The following is a 20,332-nucleotide window of genomic DNA, read 5'->3' as shown; positions in this document are numbered from 1 at the left end:
GCAGAAATAAAAAATGCAACCAGTACACTAATGTAAATATACTGCATACACTTGGAGGACAAGGAACCAAAATAGCAAGTATGCATAAATAGATAAGTCATAAAGCACTAAAAAAACACTGAATGGCAGAATGAAGCTTAGTGTATGTCTACATTCAAAACAAAACAAAACAAAAAGGACAAACAAGACCTCAGAATGCATAAACAAATAATTGGAACTCAGCTACAAAGATCTACTGCTAAGCAATGTAACATCCTTCCCATTGAAGTGTCTTTTGCAATACTGTCTGCCAATTAAATTTAAGCCAATCCTTGTTCTCATTAAGGATGAGTGTCAACTAAAAAAGTAATTTTGGAGTGTATGAGAACTATCATGCTTAAAGGCATAAGATATTCTCAGACTAATAGCAGTCAGTAAGAAATTTACATGGATGGAAAATTATTCCATACAGGCTCCTGTACAATTTTTTCCATATTCTTCTGAAGCAAGAGAAAAGTGTCACTGTTGGGCTAAAGATAGGATGTAAAGAACAGTTATCTGATTTGTGAAGCTTAAGAACTTTTTTTGTCCTCTACAGGTGGGAAAAAAAATGTGGCACTCATCATATATTCCTTTTGAGCTAAATTCTTCATGTTACTGTTGCATTTTTGAAAGAAAAATAATCCTTTAGAAGGATGATGGCAGCCTGGCTAGCGGTATTGCATAGCACACACATCCAACAGGCAGCTCAAATTACAAAGGGCTTTTCCATTGTCTAAGCCAATGATCACAAAGTGTTTGTACCGGTGCCAAGTTTTGCACTGACAAATTTCGGTGGGCATTACTGGCAGTGAGCTACAGTGCTTTTTAAATAAAATTTGGCAACAGATGCTGAATAGGTTTGACATCACTGATCCAAGGTACTCAATTTCAAATCTAATGGCCATTAGTACAGGAAGGTGTTCTAACATGTCTAATATGAAACAGTAATTTTTGCTTTCTAAAACCAAGTAAATATTTGAAGATCATAGAATCAGAAAATCATTTAGGCTGGAAAGGACCTCTAAGATCATTGAGTCCAACTACTAACCCAAACAAAACAAAACTACTAACCCAGCACTGCCAGTGTGCCACATCTACACAGCTTTAAATATCTCCAGATGGCGATGCCCATCCACTTCCCTTGGGCAGTCTGTTCCAGTGCCTGATAACCCTTCCTGTGAAGAAATTTTTCCTAATACCCAATCTAAACCACCCCTGGTGCAACTTGAGACCACTTGCTCTTGTCTTGTCACTTCTTACCTGGAAGAGATGGAAGAGTTTGCACCTCTCTGCAACCTCCTTTCAGGCAGTTGTGGAAAGTGATCAGGTCTCCCCGGAGCCTAAGCTGCTTCCTGTCAGACTTGTGCTCCAGAACCTTCATCAGCTTCATTGTCTTTCTCCGGACATGATGCAGGACCTCAAAGAGCCATAAAATAAAAAGTCATGGAAACTTGCATCTGCTGCCCAGAGGATGGTGGGTGAAGTAGAACAGGACAGCAGCAGAGTCAATCACACAGACAGCTGGCTGAGAGGAAGCGCTAGATACTGCTTGCTCAGAGGGATGAGGATCATTTTACCCAGTGGTCTTGGTACAATACTAACATATAACAAAAAATAGTCTGCCTAACACTAAATCCACAAGCATAAATTAGTCCTCCCTACTCCAGTTTGGATTCTGGTTCAGACATAGTACAGACAAATTCAATTATAAAAATTACTTAATTTCCTTGATGTTGAAGTTGTAGAACTGAAACAAAAGGTTAAATAGGCTGAATTATCAGCCAGAATTGTGATGGCTACATCATATGAATGCAAACAAAAGTGATGGGGAAGGGTATAAAATACACAGAACCACAATTATTTTTCATTTAACTAATGTAAAGGTGAGAAATATCAGAAAGCAGAGAGAATAACTGATCTTGTTGTGAAGTAAATGTATGAAATATCGCACAAGTGTATAGTCCTAGGCACAAAAAGCGCATGTGTATATTTGTATATATGTATATAGTCCTTTGAACACAGAACATTGTCTGACTTCTCTACTATTTCCACACATATCAGATTACACTGTGGGACAGAACATCCTAAGGTAGGCAGGGATGTACTTTTATGTAATGAGGGAGATTGCATCAGTCTGAACAAGACTTTCCATTTGTAACAGATTCATACTGATTTAAAACCGATTAAACCCCATTCTTCTCAGCTTCCTTTTGTGGTATGTTCCCCTGTGTCAGAAATGAAGTACAGCTACTGCACGCTGATGGCCATGAAGCCCCTGATTGTAGGAGCCAGCAGCTTCTCTTGGGTGGTTCAGTCTGTGGGGTTTGTGCCGGGGCACTGTGCTGTGTCTCAGGGGATGATGCCAGAGGCTGAGAGCAGGGCTTTAGGAGGGCATCATTGCCCCTCCCACCCTCTGCAGTGTTCAGGCTTGCTGTGCTCCTGTCTGCAAACAGCCTGGGGCAATTTATTAATGCTGAATTGTTTATTAATACTTTATTTGCTCTGGCTTACCCTTGGCAGGTTACAATATTTTGTTCCCAGTAGAAGAAAGATGACAAAAGATGAGAAAGTAGGAAATCAAGGCAACTAGACCCTTCCTAAAGCCAAATAAGCTGGGAAAGGAGCTTCATATGGTAAAAGCAGGTAATGCAATGAGGTGGTCCTCAGAGGCAGAGAGATGTAGTGCCAAAGCAGCTGGAGAGTAAGGAAACTTGTGGTGTGATTTCCAGCAAAGAAGGGAGATGTGGGGAGATTATAGGAATCAAATTAAGACGTGAATGTTTTCTTATACAAAGGTTTGGGAATTTTCTTTGAATTTAATTTCCTCATTCTTTACTACCGTCAGAGCATGGGCTTGCACAGTTTTATGCAGCTCAATGACTAATATGTGGTAGGTGCGTTGAAAGATATTTCTTTTGTCATTTTAACTGGAAATTGACCTCGTGAGAGTATTCCCCACAATGCCTATCTGTAAAAATGAGAAGTTACGGACATGTTGCAACAAAATATGATGGATACTGAAAAAAATTATTAATGTGAGAAATTAAAAAAATATGCTCATAGACATTTTAAGCTTAGTTATAACTCCAACAACTTAAATAAATTAAAAATTATCAACCATACTTTCCTTCAGTTCCAAGTCTCTATTTTGAAAAAACTGTTTTATTATTTAAATCAGTCAGGTTACTGCTTGACCTTGAGAATATTTCCCATAAGACCATTTTATCCCATAAAATGTATTTCCACCAGGTCTTACAGAAAACTTAATATTTTTGTCAGAAAGTATTTCTGGTAAAAAAATAATTTTTCATCAAGTCTTAGTGTTCAATGAAAGGAAAATCTATGATTAAAAAAAAGATTAACCTCTCTCAGTTTATAAGCACATGAATATTCAAAGAAACTATCAGTCCTTTTCTAAAAGACATGTATTAAGAAGTCACTTGTAGAGAATGATTTACTAATTGAAATAAAACCTAAGACTAAACAAGGGTGACAAAACACCTCAACCTGAAATTTACATTAAATAAATCCACTTTTGAAATCTGCTGTTTGACTGTTTATATTAACTTATTTTAGCTTGATAAGATCAACAATTTAAAATTAATTAATATAATTATGGAAAGAGACATACAGCACACAGAGATGATGTAATAAAGCAAGTTAACTCTAAAAAAGCAAGTTACTTTATTGCTTCTTTCATGAACATATAGTTCCAGATGGAAAAACAAATGTTTTTTTGAAAGCAGGACAAAGCAAATTAAGGAACATACCTGAAGCACATTAATGAGGGTTGTATAAATAAGTTATTAATATAAGCTTTAGTTCTATCATTAGTCAAAAAGTAGAAAATAAAGGGTGTATGATAAAATCCTCTAATGTTCTTGCAAACTAGGCAGAAACCACACATAAAATACAAAGCCAAATTCCTCCTTGTGGGCCTTTTGCTGTGTACTGTGGCAGAGACACTCAACAAGTACCATTTCTGTCCCTTTATTTATGCTGCTATGCAAACATCATTATCCTCACTGTAAACCTGGAGAAATGAAGCACAGTGTGGTGGGGATGGGAAGACCAGTGAGCCAAATTTTCCTTTCTTCAGACTGCAGCTTTGGAGCTCTTTTCCTGCTGGGTTAGACTCTGACTCCCTGTGAGCTGGAGCCAGCCCCTGTGCTGTCAGAGGGACTGCACAGTAACCGAGGTACCAAGCTCCATGCTGTTATCACTCCTTTGGTTAACTGTGCTCCTGAGCATCTGCTGTCCTCCTAGAAGCTCAGTTTCAAATCAGAGTGCATGACTTTGTTTACATCTCTCTTTTTTCTCCATCCCACATAAACTTCCTTTGATCTCAAATGGTCTAACCGTCAAAGGTGTCTTCTGCAATATAAGCATGTAGTTTGATTCTCCTTTTAGTCCATCAGTTTTTATTCTTGCAAAAGATTTAAATCCTTTTATCCTCTGAAAATGTCTGACTTGTCTGACTTAGTCAGTTTGTGACCCTTTGATCTAGTCATAAATTTTCCATTCTTCTTATTTTTTCCCTTTTTTATTTTTTTTTTTAATATATGTATGTGTTTGGAGGAATCCTTTATCCCAGCTTTATTTTGCTAACCATGCATGACTGGGGCTTCCTCTTGCTTTAGCAGATATCTTGCAGAGTCCTGATCAGCTCACAGATACCTCTTAGCATACTGAAAAAGTTCACAATTTTATCATGAAATCTTTCACGAAGAAACACCCATGAAATCTCAATGAAGAAAACAGAAATAATTTACAACATATATACTTTTATTTAATATCTACTACTGCCATTAGTTATTATGGAAAGTAATTGTTCCCAGCATATAAGTATTTTTAAGTAGTGCATCAGATACCATATTTATAGGTAATATATATCATGGAACCAAAGGAAAAAAAATTCGCTTTTAGATGACAGTTTGGAAACTTGTAAATTCTTGTGTAAAAGATTAAAGCCTGTTTTTTTTCTTTGTTATATCAGGTAAATGTGATTTTCCATACTTGGTTCTCTTAACACAAACAGGTTAAAGACATCAAACCATATAAGAAATCTCAGTTCCTTTTATTTAAGTTCAGTTTTAGCACAAAGCTGTGCCTGCAAAACCTCTGGTTATTTTATTATTCAAAATTTGTCTATGTATTTCATTAATAAACAAAAAAAAAAAGTAAATCAGACTTCAGAACACTTTAGAATTGTAAAATACATCAGGTACTTTTTAAGCAATAGTGTTTATATAGTACCAACCTGTTTGTAAAATTGAAGTGTACTACAGTTATCTGGTCATCTAGTTCAAGAATAACAGAGAAAACACACTTACTTAGCAGAATTGTTTTCTCCTTTGTATTCTACCCAAAAAACCCCTTCTCATCAGGTCAGACTATGTTATCATGATCATAAAGCCTTATGTCTTCCACAGCCCTGTTGCCACATTTTAGTTTTGCTCCTTCAAGAAGCCCAAAACTACTGGTCAGAACTACTTAGAAAGATGCAGGTTACAGAGTTTATTCCAAAGATCTGTATCGTAGAATCATAGAATCAGAGAATGGTTTGCATTTAAAGTGGACCTTGAAGATCATCCACTGCCAAGCCCCCTGGCATGGGCAGGGACACCTTCAGTAGACCAGGTTGCTCAGAGCCCCATCCAAGCTGGCCTAGAGCACTACCAGGGATGGGATATCCATTGCTTCTCTGGGCAACCTGTTCCAGTGGCTCACCACCCTCGCAATAAAGAATTTTTTCTTAATATTAATCTAAACCTTCTGTCAGTTTGAAGCCATTCCCCCTTTTCCTGTCACTACCTGCCCTTGTAGATAAACAACCTTATGCCATCTTTACTGTAAGTTCATTTCAGGTAACTTTGACAATTAGGTCACCCCAAAGTCTTCTCTTTCCCAGCCTGAACAATCCCAATTCTCTCAGCCTTTCCCTATAGGAGAGATGCTCCATGCCTCTCAACTTTGTGTCCCTCCTCTGGACTCACTCTAGCAGATCATTGTCCTTCTTGTGCTGGGGGCCCCAGAGCTGGATTCAGTGTTCCAGGTACGGTCTCACCAGAGCAGAGGGGTGGAATCCCCTCCCTTGCCCTGCTGCCCATGCTGATTTTGGTGCAGCCCAGGACACATTTGGCCCTCTGGGCTGCCAGTGCACATAGCTGGATCAAGTCTAGCCTCTCATCCAACAGCACCCCCAAGTCTTTCTCATCAGGGCTGCTCTTCATCCATTCATCCCCCAGCCTGTGTTAGTACCAGAGGTTGCCCCAACCCAGGTGGGGCACGCATTTGATCTTGTTAAACCACATAAGACTCCCATGTGCTCACTTCTCAAGCCTGTCTAGGTCCTTCTGGATGGCATCCCATCCTTCAGGTGTGTCAGCAGCACCACTCAGCTTGGTGTCCCCTGCAAATTTGCTGAGGATGCACTCGATCCTAGTCTGTGTCATTATTGAAGATAACACTTGTCCAAATACAGACCCTTGAGGGACGCTACTCATCACTGACGCCCACTGACACCACGCCTTTGATCACTACTCTCTGGATGTGACCATCCAACAAATTCCTGAACCACCTCATGTATATAAACAAGCTTGAGAAGAAGGCAGAATGCAGATATTAATTTAAAAATGTGAATAACTAATAATTACCACATCTGCTGTCTTCTTTGTGAAGCTGGACTCCAGAGGCTCTGCCGATCTAAAGAGGAGGAACAGCAAAGAGCAAACCAAGTCTGTAAACAAAGGGGTCATCAGCTGGTCATTGATGATAAGATCACATGGCAGAAGAAATCTAGCAAAACGTCCTGTGACTAAATGAAAAATGAAGTTTCTGTAACAGCAGATGAAGTTTTGGCAGGATATCAAATAAATAATTCTGTACAAAATCATGTGCGTTTAAGGTATTTCAACCAGCGGATTTATAGAAAGATGAAGTTCCAAGCCACACAGAGCATGACACAGAGACAATCTTGACAAAATCAGTATGTTAACACTTTTATCAGCTGCTACTGCTACTGCTGTGCACGTTATCCTGCTATTCTATCCCATAGGTACAGGCAAGAATTCTAGTCTCCAAAACAATAAAGTCTGTGTAGTAGCACTTCGTTTTTAAGCAGACGACGCCATAGGCATGAGGATGATGAGAGATTTTGGTGCTGCTATCCATTTGTTTTTGTTGGTATCTGCATTAAAGAATGGTGCATATTGCAATAACAGCTCTGTCAAAGATGTCCACTAAACAGCTTCCCCATATAGAGGTATTCACATACATTCCCCCTCATATACCTGCTTAGTTTACATAAAATTCAACCTATGTAACCAAGTATGTTTTTGATTAGGAAGATATAGATGCCTGAATCTCTATCATTATGTTCTTTGCTGGCTTAATCTAATAAAGATATAGCTCATTGTAGTGAGAAATTGAGGAGGGCTTGTTCCTCTGCCTTTTCCAGGTCCTGAATGCCAGTACGCTCTGTAGAAATATGTATTACTACTTTCAGTTCTAATGATTATTGCCAAAATGATCAGTCTTCCTAAAAGGCATAATTAAGCTGTAAAATATCAGTCACAGAGCTGACATATGTCAAACGGCTCAGTCCTAAAACATTCTGAAAGCTGCACCTCAGTGCTCAAAACTTCAGTTAAAAACCCAGAGTGTATATCCCATGCAATTTCATCATCTTTCTTGATTTTGAATGTTAACTTAGTTCAATTTTGGCTCATGCAGTCAGAAATAAAGAACAGTTTCTGCTCTTAAATATGTGTGTGCATGTATATATATTAAACATATATATATGTAAAAATATATCTATTTAAAAATATATGTGCTGTGAGTGGGCAATAATACCTTATTTCTGTTTTCTATAACATTTCAGATGTAAGGATAGGAAATGTTTTCATATGAGGTCTGTACATAAAAATAGAATTGGCAAAATTCAGTTTTTATAAAATGTCATAGGAGTTTTAGTCACAGAACTGTGTTGAGGAGGAATCACCCATATCCATTGGATGTTCCAAGACTGAAGATTGATATCAGAATCCTACCAAGATAAACACCAAAGAAAGAAGCAGGTTTCTTTTAACTTTTTCTCAGAATGAAGATCTAAATTTTCTCAGAGTCTGGATTTGATGTGCTCATACTAATATTTAGCAAGATAAGTATATGGGAAGTATGATTTTCTATGGAGTGGTACATCCTGAACAAACAAGGAAGTCTGATAAACAAGAATATCAGTATGCTAAAACCAAATACATGGCAACGACATATTTTATCAGCACAGTTTGAGGTTTAATGACTTAGAAGCTTCATGTTTTAAGTTTAGAACCAATGTCACTACAAACTGAAAAAAAATAGCTTTTTCTAATCTCTTCAGAGAACCCATTTGAGTCCCTAAATGTAATGAATTAATCAACTTAAAAAGCGGTTTAAGTCAAACTACTGAGAGGTAGAGATTTAAGTATCACCAGATATGCTGTCCAGCTACTCCTGCACGTTGCAATGATATTGCATGCAGCCACTGACTTTTTCCAAGCCATGACCCCCTGATCCTGTCCATAAGTTATGGCAGTCACAGGGATTTTACACAGTAACTCTCTGTCCAAAGGACTGGAAAATACAAAGGAAAAGAAAGGACAGAAATTTCAGGAGAAGTTCACATTCCTTGTTACAATTAGCATTGAATATAAAAGATAATGTCAATGTGCAGGACTTCAGAAATACCATGCAGGATATGCATCATGTTCTGTAACATAGGCTAGACTAATGCCACAGGACAAAACTGATAAGGTCTTATGAAATGTCACTTCACACTGAATTTTATTTACTGTTGTTGACAATTATGCACGTAAAAATAAGCTATTTAGACAATAAGGATTTCTAAAGATGTGTCATATGTTCATGGTTAAATATGCTAAATGTCACATTAAAGCTGACATGGTTATGGCTCAAGGCAAAAACACTGTCAAGTTGCCTATGATCCAGCTGTAGTATATGTCATCAAACCAATTGTTTCTGTTTGACTGTGGTTTATAGTGCTTATCAAATGTCCTGCAAAAGTGCTGTTTGCCATGAGAGAATTTTTCATCTCTTTTTGGTATTCAGCTGTAGTTAACTCTTGTTACAGTTGTTGACAGACGTTGCAATACGTTTCAGTTAGTGCTAGCTCCTCTTTCATTCAGCGTGTATAGATATGTACATATATTTATATGGCTGTGTGAGAAAGCTATAAGTAAATAAATCAGAATAAAATTAAATTCCTGAGGAGGCATACTCCTAGTAGGAAATTACAGCTCTACGCTGTTTAACCTTGCTATAGTAGGCATACCTATGAATGTGTGGGAAAGCTAAAATATCTCCATTGAAGTCATATTAGACTGTTTATGGATCACCTGCAAGTGCTCTTTTGATAACATTTTCACCCCAGGTATTGGCTTTGTCCTTTTATTAGGAGAGAAAATCAGTGCCTTTAAGTAATAAGTTTAAAGGAGCTTCAGTAGTAGTTGACTCAGAAGGCTACCTCTGGAGAAAACAATTTTGAGTGGTAATTTGTAATATTTTAATGATCTTTGATATATGGATTTTTAACACAGCTGGACACATATTGCAGTTGTACTGATAATCAGTACTTGCTGGCAGATAGCATATTTTTTTTTGCCAGACAGATTTCTATCATCACTCATAACTTTTTTTTCCATTAAGTGGGATATTTATAAACACTGTTTCAAGCATGAGCTTGCAGCATAAGTTATCACCAATTAAACCCTCCAGGAGTCATTCCAGTTCATCCTGAAAATAAGCATCTTTCATATTTTTATTGTAGCTCTCAAAATTAATGATAAAAATAGAAAAATCCTTGATTTGGACTAGAGAGAGCCTTTGACTAATGATTGGTGTTACTTCCAGAGAAAACTGATGAAGTATTTTTAATATTATGTCATAAAATGTTTTTCTGGTTTCCACAGAAGGAAGTTGATATGATTTTTTACTAGATTCAGAACACTTATTTTCCTGTTTCAGGTCATTTCTAGTTATGGTACTTCAAAGAGAGAACGGAACCAGGTGTCTGCCTCTTTTTCTCCAAATGGGGAGGCCTTTTCACTCATTTGGGTGAAGAGCAGAGGGTTTACTCTCTTTTCTGTTACTGCTGTAATGACTCTGAAGGAGCTTTATGGGGATTTTGTACCCTTTCATTGTTGTGTTAGACTGAGCCACAGTTTATTCCATCCTGCCTAGGGCAAAAACAAGACTACCAAGTGACATAACCAGCGCTCTTTGAGAAGGCTTTGATGGAGACATTTGGCAAAAGAGAACTGCTTCCTCTTATCATGACCACTCCAACCATAATTTCTTTCACAAAAACAGTCCTGACAATTTGTCAAAATGAATGCTCTACAGTTACAAAACGAAATGCTTGACATTAAACACCTTTCTGCCTAAGTAGGAGGTAGAGGTAATTACCCATATTGCGCATTGTAATGGAAGCAATCTTTTATTTACTGGCTTACCTTACCTCCATCCCATCAGGAATTTCAAATTTTGGAGCATCTGTTCCAAACTGTAACCAAAAAAAAAAGTTGAAATCCAATGGCCTTTCATAAAACAGACTTTTCATCCTCAATACATTAAGTGTTCTGCAGGGAAATGGAAGCAATATCTTAGTTCGGGTTTCTCTCTTCAGCTGGCGAAGTGGAAAGAGGAAGAACAAGCTCTGTTTAGTCCCCTAGGGAGTGTATTTAGAGCTCAGATACTGCCATGACAGCCTGTGAAGAGAGGAGAAGGAGATGGCTATCAGCTTGAGGCATTCTCAGAGCTGGTGTCACAAGCCTCACAGCTTGTGGTGCTGGGTAATCATTAAGACCAGTAGAGTGACTAATCTCTCCATATAGATATGAGGGAATGGAGATAATGTGTATTTTTGTGCCACTAGGATCAGAGTTTGACAGCCTGTAGAAAAGAAGTGCGTTTATTCATGTCTTGGATACTTTTGACACAAATAATTTCTCATCGAAGAATAAACTAAAAAAAGAATAACTGCTCAAGTTAGTATCTGGATGTTGCTTGCAACTTTATGGCCAAAACCTGCAAATCTCCAGCATATTCCCTGCCAGATCTGTAATGAGTAACGCATTTGTTCCATACAGTTTAGTCCCCTAAGCAGATACATATCCCTGAAGAACTGTAAAGTAGGTGGGAAGAAGCTTCTCCACTTCTGACCCCATCCTACCATTAGCACCCCCCAAACATATACAGAGACTGACATATACCCCCCCCAAACATATACCCCCTAAGCTAAGGCCAGCTGTGCCCCCAAACATATACAGAGACCGACAAAAGACGCACACTCCCACACATCTTTAGCACATTACCAAGTTTGACTACACAGAGCATCCAAGCCCAAACTTGCTAAACACATGTTTTATAATTGCCTGTGAAGAAGTGTCTTATACTTTCTTCACGATCTTTTTATGTTTTTGGAGACAGTGAAAGATACAGAGTCATTCTTGTATTATGTTTCTTTTTTGAAGTGCAACCTGCAACAAATCTCATGGCGTTGGAAGGAATTGAAATAAAGCAACTATGTAAATCGTAAGTCCGGAAACTGGTTTTCTTACAAAATGAGCAGGGCTTTAAAGTTAGGCTATTACTATTGACTTCATGTGAATTATGTGGTTCTAGATGAGGTTAGGAATTGGCACTTCTGGCACTGAAATTCGTGAGTAAAGCTAACAGAGGATTGTGTAATAAAAACGAAATGCTATTATTTACTTTTGTACAGTTTCTCCAAATCTGCAAAATTGGCTCAGCTGCCATCATTGTAGGATTTTTTGCATTGTGCAAAAATTACAGAAAAAGTTAGCTGGTTTTGATAAAATAGAACCTGCCTCCTAGGGGGAAATTCAATTATACTTGACAGCTAAGAAGTATTCACATGACAAAAAAAACAAGAATCAAAGCAAGTTGTAGGATTCCAGATCTCTTCCGACAGCATTTTTGTCTGATTCATACCGAGCAGAAGTTGAAATCTTAGCTTTTTTCTGAACAGCTATTATAACCCATCTCCACATAGACTGTTTCAACCCGTGGTGCCCCTTCTCTCTTGATCCAAGCATCTGGACCTGTTCTCATGCCAACAGGCAGATTCTTTATCTCCTTTTGATCTCTGAGCATGATCAAGCTAAGGCCAGCTGTGTCAGTTCAGTCCTTCATGGGTCCTTGTTTCTCGTGACTTGGTGCTCCTTGTCACTTTTCCTGACATAGATAAAATCAATGTCTTCACAAGTCTCTGTCAGATTTTAATCACAAAGTCAACAGTATTTACTGTGATGATAACTGTCTTAGAAGATAGAAGAGGAGGTTGAGCATTGGCACAGAATCAAACTAATGGTGGACTACAAGTGAGGGGCAAGGAGCAGCAAATGTATACAATGAAGTTCCATCCTTAGAGTGTCCGCCCAGATAGAGCATTACCAAGACATACATATATTTCTTATTTGTTGCTAGTGATGAAATCTGGGTTACTGAGTTAAGTGCTGCACAAATGGAATAACAAAGTTCGCATTAAAAAAAGATCATTCTGTAGACAGAAAAGAGTAAAACAAGAAACAGAGAAACCAAGGGACAAAGCTGAAGAGATGTGCTTAAAGGAAAACATCAATATGAAAGCTGATGGAAACCAAAGGGGATTTTTCTGTCTATTGTTTTTTTTACGGAATGAAACTGTTCAGTTCTGCAGATCTAATCTGAAATGCGATGATATCAGTTGAATTATACCCATTAGGTTTGGCCTTGGAAAGAGACATTTTGATATCAGTTCTTCTGAAAAGATCATTTCTTCTTCCATTTTCACAGACTGTGTTGTGTTTAAAACAAAGCTGGCTGAGAGGTCTTCTATAATGTTCTTGCTAGAAAATGCCATTTCTTCTAAATCAGCTCTTTTTATGAGAATGAACAAGCTTCAACTTGACACTAGGCTCTTGGCTATACTATTCTTGAAGGCATTTCATATTTTATTAATAGTAATTCATACAGACTGGGGAGAGAACAGTGATTGGAGCAATTGCCTTATATTCACCTCCCTGATCTGCTGCTGTCAGTGCTGAGGTGAACACTCTGACAGGCGATACCAGGAAGGGCTCCCTCCAAATCTGCCACGAAATAAACATCGTCTCACTATTTTTCTAAAAAATCTTTGAAAAGTCTTGTTGGTAGCCCAAAGTTTGTATGCCTCTCATTCTAGTTACAGTCTCTCTCAGATGAAAACCAAAATATCTTTCCATGCCACCCATGTTGTCCCTTGCTGGCAGACTGCTGTCTATGGCACATTGTGCAAGATTTGCTTCTATCCCTTCAAGTTCCATTGCTTTCAATAACCGGTTGTGAGCTTGCCACATTTTTATGCTTTTGAAAATCACTGAGTGAGGCTTCAGCTCCAAATCCAGCTCCTGATATACATTTTCAGATGAGTTATTTTACATACTAATAAACAACAGTACATAAAACATGCCTAATAATCTGAACCAGCAATTAAATATGTATTTTCTGTCTTTCAGTCACTCTCATGCTAATGTAATATTCTGGCTGACCAATTGGATTTTGCCACCATACCCAGAAAAATTTAAGCATAAATAGCGAGCTTACTATGGGATGGAAATTCAAAAGGTTTCTCCTTAAGCCTTATGTATAATAAAACTAAAAAAAATAAATTTAAAAATTAAAATTAAATTTAAAAATGAAATTAATACACCACATTAAGTTTACAAAATTTAATATATTCAAGCTGAAATTCTCATGGCACATCTTCAGTTGTTTTCTTAAACATGCCCAAGATTCTGCACCTGTTGAATGGCTTCCAGTATGAAGTATAAACCAGGAAAAATAATTACAGGTTTTAACAAGAACCCTCTGCACTCTCTTCCTCTTGCTGCTAAACAAGGGTCTCAGCTTCCTCTGAGTGCAGCTGGCATGTATTGTAAAAAAACTGGCTCTTGTCAGTTCAATTTCTATTCAGTTTTTATTCAGTCTTTTTTTGCCATCAAAAGATATAGGCAGGGTATTTGAACACAAGTATCCTCTTCTGATAGCACCAGGTCATCTGTCTGGGTCGCATCAATGCTTTTGGATTTTATGTAGATATTTTCACCCATTTATTCTGTCTGTAATACTACAAAGACTAGATGGTGTTTTATGGTTTGGAGCATAACACCACAGTAGCTCATTTTTTTGACTGTATGATTTTTTTCACACTTTTTGAACTAGCTGTAAGAGCAAGAAATTATAGAGTTCAGGAATAATGGCTTTAAAAAACTTTAACCAAATAGCTCTTGCTTTACTCTAGTATTTCCTCTCCATTCATGCATTTATGTCCTCTTAATTTTACAGACTCTCAAGAAAGTGTTTTTTGTGAAAAGATTTCTTATCAGCGACTACAAAACGAGTGGGCTACAAAACAAGAGCCTATTTTGAACTGTCTTGAGGGGGAAAGAGTTTTTCATATGTAATTTTGCATAATTACACAAAATAAAATCAAGTAATTTGAAGGTAGGCCAATGAGGATTTTGACTCTTTGATTGTTACATATATAAAAATAGGTCTTTATATTTTTTGCTGGCTGCTAAATATAATCTAAATGCACAGGTGTTTTTCTTTTTCTCTTTTTTTTTTTTTTCATTCTTGAGAGAAATGAAGCGATCAAAACCACAAAAAAAACTCTACAAAACCCTGGTAGGAAGGCCAGTTCTTCAGAAACAACAGTTATTGCAGAGCAGATAGCAAAATATGCAGCTAATTCTGGAAATTTCAGCCACTCACCCACCTACGGGACCCTTCCAGGAGGAATCAGCAGCCTTTCAAAATCTAGACAAGGCTTTGCTCCTCACATAGTAGCAGGAGTTCTTTTCTTCTTATTGACCTTGGTGAACGACCTCATCATCCCCTGTTTCGTTATTCAGGATTTTTTCCTTTTTTCGAAAGTACATGATAGATATCAGGTTGTACAACACAACAGCTTCAAGCAAGTGCTGCTTTTAAATGAGAAATGTAACAAATACTAATGAAATGTTGGTTCTGCAGTCAGTTTTTGGTAAGCAATTCAGAAGTCTTCTGCATGAAAGAAAGCCAGGATATTCTTCTCCTCTTCCCCAACTTTTGTTCTAGCCTCAGAAGATTCTTAGAGGTCAAGTGGCACCCAGATTCTGACCCAGGCAGCCAGAATCTAGAGGCTGCAAAGTTACTGTGAGACTCAGCTGGGATAGAGAGCTTCCAGAAAATTTTTGGATTAGATATGGGGAGAGGAATTTCACTTATCAGTTCTGGAGGTAGAAATAAAGCTGAAATTGAATACCAGAGGAATGGGAGACATCCAACACAATGGAGGGTGGTGTCACCATCTTTAGCCTGGAAGCCAGGCCAGCAGGCTAAGATGTAAATGTTACTGTATCCTCCATCAGCGATAGTTTTCCTAGGGATGAGCAGTAAATTGCCAGGTTTATGGCATAGAAGCCTGTATGTCATTTACTGGTAAAGGGAAAGAAATATTCTCTGTGCAACTACAGGTTGCAATGTGACCTTTAGAACAGCTCTGCCAATGTCTTATCAAGTTGGTGGCTATTGTGAATAACAGGAGGTGCAAATGATGAGTGTGTGAAACACCAGCCTTTGGGAAACCTTGCCACAGATCCCCTGTGTGAAGAACTGAGATTCCAACTCATGGTTCCAGATCATTGTTGTCTGTTCATCAACATGAGCAACTGCCACCAGTTTCAACAGCATTTGCATGCATTTAACTGCAGGAAAGGCTGTCCACTCCTCATTGTGCTATAGCCCTAGGCTCTTCAGGAGACGCAGTTATAAGGAAAGGCTGCCTAACTTTAGGACTGGTATTAAAACTAGCATCCATCTTTGGTAAGAAATAGCTATCCAGACATTTTTATTGAGAAATCAGCCAGTGAAGCAATCTGTCTGATCCTGAAAGATGTGTATTGACCCCACCTCCTTCCTCCTATCTATTCTTTATTCTTCTCATAGCCACTGTCATGTTATATTTTCCAGGTACCTGTCCCAGATTACAGGTATGCTTCAGTGACTCTGGACTAGCCTACAAGAACTGGCAGTGCTGTGTACAACCAGTTTCCCCCTGGCTACTCATGAGCTCTCTGCAGCCTCTCTGATTGCCAGCCAGTGGCCTCGTGATATTTGGCCAAGCGGCCAGGCTAAGCCAAAAGCGTGCTCCATATTCCTACCCGTCGAAAACTTTAAGCTTGGCTGTAGGCATCCACAATTGTAGGAAGACTTCCTCTGTCATAATATTTAGACAACAGTAAAAACAACAAAATAGGGACCCATCAGACACCAGGCAGCGTGTACCTGCTCTGACAACTGCAGATCAAGGTCACTGCTAAATGAAGCATGGTCTGTGTTTCGAACACGGTGCAGAGCCAGCCAAGGAGGCAGAAAAGCCACAGAGAGAAAACAAAGCCTTGTTGAATGAACTTGAAACAACACAGAAAGCCAGACTATGAGGTCTGTGTCTTTCTCATTACTCCCTAATATACAACATCATAATGGATAGAAAGGAAATACCAGATTGACTATATTAAGAGAAGAGAAGACTAAATTGTAAAATGGTCACTGCATGGCCTATTCAAAGCAAGGAGGTCATGCTTCTTACGTCCTCTAAAGTATGCACAATTCCAAGCAGCTGAATTGAGCTAAGCTGGCTCAAAGCAGAGTGGAAAACAGGTTCTAGTTTTAGGTTTTAGTTGCCTTTTTCCTGATCATATGACTTCATTTTCTCTCTGTATTTTTTTCTGTTGTGTTTATCGGTTGGAAAGTGGAAATTGACAGGTAAAAAAGCTGTGGAGTCTTTCTGTTTTAATTTTATAAAGTTTCCAATACAAACAAACCCGAGAACGTTATTTCAGGAAAGACATTTGCTGTGAATTTCCATAATTTAATTTTATACTGTTATATACTTTTGTGTGTCTCATTTTTCTATAGAAAAAACCCAAACAAAATAAGGGTTTGGGTCCCTGAGTCAATTCCAAGGGAAAGGCTTGCATTTATCTGCTACATACTATATTGATGAATGGTTTTCAAAATAGCTCCATCTTCTCAATTCCATTGAAAACTCCAACTTATGATTTTTTTCCATTTTGAAATAAAAAAATGTAACTTTTTTTACTGCTTATTGTTGGTTTGCACTGGACTATTATTGGTTTAGCTGGATCTTATAAGTCAACACAACAGGAACTAAGCAGACTGAGCAGAGTTGACATTTTTTCCCTCTCCATTTTCTATAGGTATGAGGTTGTCAAGACATCACAATGTTAATGACTCATTTTCCCAACACTCTATGGAGTAGAAGTGTTTCTTTAAATTGCAAAATAGGAAACTGAGTTTTAAATATGTCACATGAATTTTGGAGAAAAAATTAACACACAATATGAGGTTTTAAATTACTGATAAAGGTTGTTTGGGTTAGTGAGCAGCACTTACAATCTATTCTATGTTGTTTCAAGCGAGTCTTCAAAATTGATACACGTATTTAAAAGCTGAGCCCATTTGGGCTACAATCTGAAAGTACTTTGGCCTGTCTGTCAGACTTGTGCTATAACTAATATCTTCACTTGTTTTTTTATTTAAAATGCATATTTCTAACAGACAGTAACCAGACACCTCACACCAAAACAGTGTAACAAATACTGACCTAATTTTACTTACAAACATTAATTCTGTGTGACAGCAGCACAGAAAAGAGACAATCCTGAAGAAGCTACAGTTGCTTAACTATGGCTGCTTCAGCTCTTTTTTTTCTCCCTAATTCACTCTTCCCTCTTTAAAGTTGGAAAGAAGGCTGTATGAACACAGTAGAAGTACATGGAAAACTGATTTCTGGAAGAGAGTGATTATAGTGTTAATAGAAAGACACTTCAAGAGTTTCTAAGCTTTGATTTCTTTTTTTTTTTTTTCTCAGATTTTTGTCCAAAGCCTATATGCTCAGAGTAGCCCAGCTGGCCTTTCAGCCTGAAGAATGGTAGGGAAGGTTCGGATGCCTATGTAACATCAGCTCTTTAGTACTTCTGAAGTCTCTAACACAGAATATCATTCCTCAGATTGTCCCCTGCCTGGCTCAGTGGATCCAAATGATGGCATGTGAGTATCCAATGCAAAATTCACAAGCTACAGCAGCAGCAGGCTGGGCAGCCCTTGGCATCATCGTCCTGCTCCTGGGAAATACAATGTATGTGTATCTCTTTGACTTCTGAACAGACCCAGGGCAAAAAACAAGCCTCTCCAGAATCAGTGTTTGCTCTAGACATGTCTGAGTGTCCAGGTTTGGCCCAAGGTGGGAGCCTGCACTGGGAGATCCATGAACCAGGGGTTTACACTTGGAGAGCCTCAGATAGATAAATACCAAAGAAGCGCTTGCTCACAGCAAGTCAGGATCATGCCAAACCTCTCACCCTGCCTGTGCAGACTACACAGTGCGTGGCATCCTCAGGAGGTGTCTGGCAGAGCATTTTGCACTGTGCTCATCCTGTCATGGCAGCTGGCAGCAGCTCCAGCTCTGCGGACGGCCTGCGCTGCAGGAGCCACCGGAAAAAAGGTGAAGAGATAACAAGAGGAACACAGCCAGATGTCTGGAGAGAGAGAGGGGAGAGTAGTTCAGGTCAGTAGCAAGATGCATTTACGTCTATGAAATGCTACATGAATTGAGAGAGAGTTAAGATACAGCTGGAATAAAATGACTGTGTTTTAGCATTCTTGGATTGACCTATTACAGTGGTGTTAATGATAATAACAATTTAACGTAATTACTAGAGTTTTGCTTTTTGCTTACATTTTATTAAAGGCCCAAAACATTCAAATACACAAATTACTTCGAAGAAAAGTAATATACTAATTCAGGACAATGCCACCAAAAGTAGACCAAATGTGTTCCTCCAACACAAAAAACTACACCTGCTAATCCAAATCTCCCTTCTTGCTCCCTCTTTCTATTTTGACCTGCTGCACTCTGAAGCCCTGTGAGGCAGTCATGTCCTGAAGATAAATGCCTCAGCACATGCACAGTTGGTTTAGAGTCTCTAAGTCTTTTCTTGTTCTGCAGCTCTGCGGATTACTATCTATGGCTTTACATCTGGATGATGTGTAAACCCTTCAGAAACATTCTCCATCTGAGCTGAAAACTAAGTGGAGTATGGACACTCCTCTTCTGCCTAATAAAATCCTTGAAGTGTTGAGTACTTTCTTTGCAACTATTTATTTGGACCTACCATGTCTAACTTCCCAAAGTAAAAGTTTCATTACCTATTAAGATCTGAACTGCTGAACAGTCCAACATGGGTGATTGCTGTGTTTGCTGCACCATTCAAAGAAATAAAATATTCAAATATATTTATTCTGGTAAGGATCATTATTAATGATCTCCTCAAAATGACAAGAGAGGAGGGATGCGATTTGTCCCAAAGTTTGATGACAAATATGAGATGAAATATTTTTTAAACTAGTGACAGATATGAAAGGACAGCATATTCCAGGTGAATGAGGAGCAGGCAAAATGTCTTCTCCTTTCAGATATGTTTCTACAAGTTCTTTTTCTTTTTTTAATTCATGCCTACAAGCATACACTGAACCTAGCAGATAAATATTTTACTCCAATTTTATGCTGTCACTGACATGTTTGCACAGCAAGAATCAAGTCTGCTCCTCATTTTCAGGGGCATGCCAAAGCAAGTGCCAACCTACACAGCTCTGCTCTACAGAGGGCAGAATTCTCTCTGATGGCTATCCCTGAAGCAGGGCAGAGCTTCAGCAAATAACTAACGACATCAATTCTGTTGTCCAACAAGTCAAATGCATGCAGTACAAAGAGGCAGCTTCCTATATGATAGCGACATTTTTGGTCTTCAACAGTGGGAAAATGGCTTTGGCTACAGGAACTGGGTAAGTAGGATCTTCCTGCTCAGAGCCGTTCCTGTGTTAGCAAGGCTGAGAACAGTCAGCATTGGCTCTGGTTCACAGGATTTTTACCAATCCTGTTATTAATCATTTTACCAGGACGGAAAGAGGATTTGCATTACTTATCACTCAATGCTGAATCATGTTCTGAAATCGATTAGAAATTTCAAGGCTTTATATAGCAGTTGCTAGTTACTGAGTAACATTGTAAAACACATACTAGGCTGCTATTCAGATGAGATTTTATAGCTACTTGATTTAGAAATGTAATACTGCAAGTTTAATACCAAACATAGAAATAGGAGGCTATGCTGCAGGAACTCCTCAGTTATGTAAAGTTACTCTT

At 38.3% G+C, this 20,332-nt stretch overlaps 2 long non-coding RNA genes across 8 annotated transcripts in view; one reads left to right on the top strand and one right to left on the bottom strand.

Annotated features, from left to right (window-relative positions):
- Positions 1 to 7,448, bottom strand: part of LOC108445456 — a 24,971-nt gene extending 17,523 nt beyond the window's left edge. Inside the window, exons 1-2 of the long non-coding RNA XR_001860321.1 lie at positions 6,678 to 7,448; positions 1,282 to 1,438 (exon numbers count right to left, since the gene is read on the bottom strand). This is a non-coding gene — a long non-coding RNA (uncharacterized LOC108445456). The remainder of the gene's footprint in view (positions 1 to 1,281; positions 1,439 to 6,677) is intronic.
- The window catches only part of LOC108445455, a 118,223-nt gene that overhangs the window by 50,451 nt on the left and 47,440 nt on the right, over positions 1 to 20,332 (top strand). For 4 of the 7 annotated variants that reach the window (XR_001860316.1, XR_001860313.1, XR_001860319.1 and 1 more), the window contains 3 exons: positions 11,553 to 11,613; positions 14,407 to 14,565; positions 17,999 to 19,422. This is a non-coding gene — a long non-coding RNA (uncharacterized LOC108445455). Of the gene's footprint in view, positions 1 to 11,552; positions 11,614 to 14,406; positions 14,566 to 17,998; positions 19,423 to 20,332 lie in introns of those variants that run through there. The other 3 variants (XR_001860320.1, XR_001860317.1, XR_001860315.1) reach the window with 3 other exon arrangements.

This window comes from Corvus brachyrhynchos, unplaced genomic scaffold, assembly GCF_000691975.1.
Source record: "Corvus brachyrhynchos isolate BGI_N302 unplaced genomic scaffold, ASM69197v1 scaffold142, whole genome shotgun sequence".
NCBI lineage: Eukaryota > Metazoa > Chordata > Aves > Passeriformes > Corvidae > Corvus > Corvus brachyrhynchos.
The sequence above is the reverse complement of the archived record's forward strand: the minus strand, read 5'-3'. Positions and strand labels throughout refer to the sequence as shown.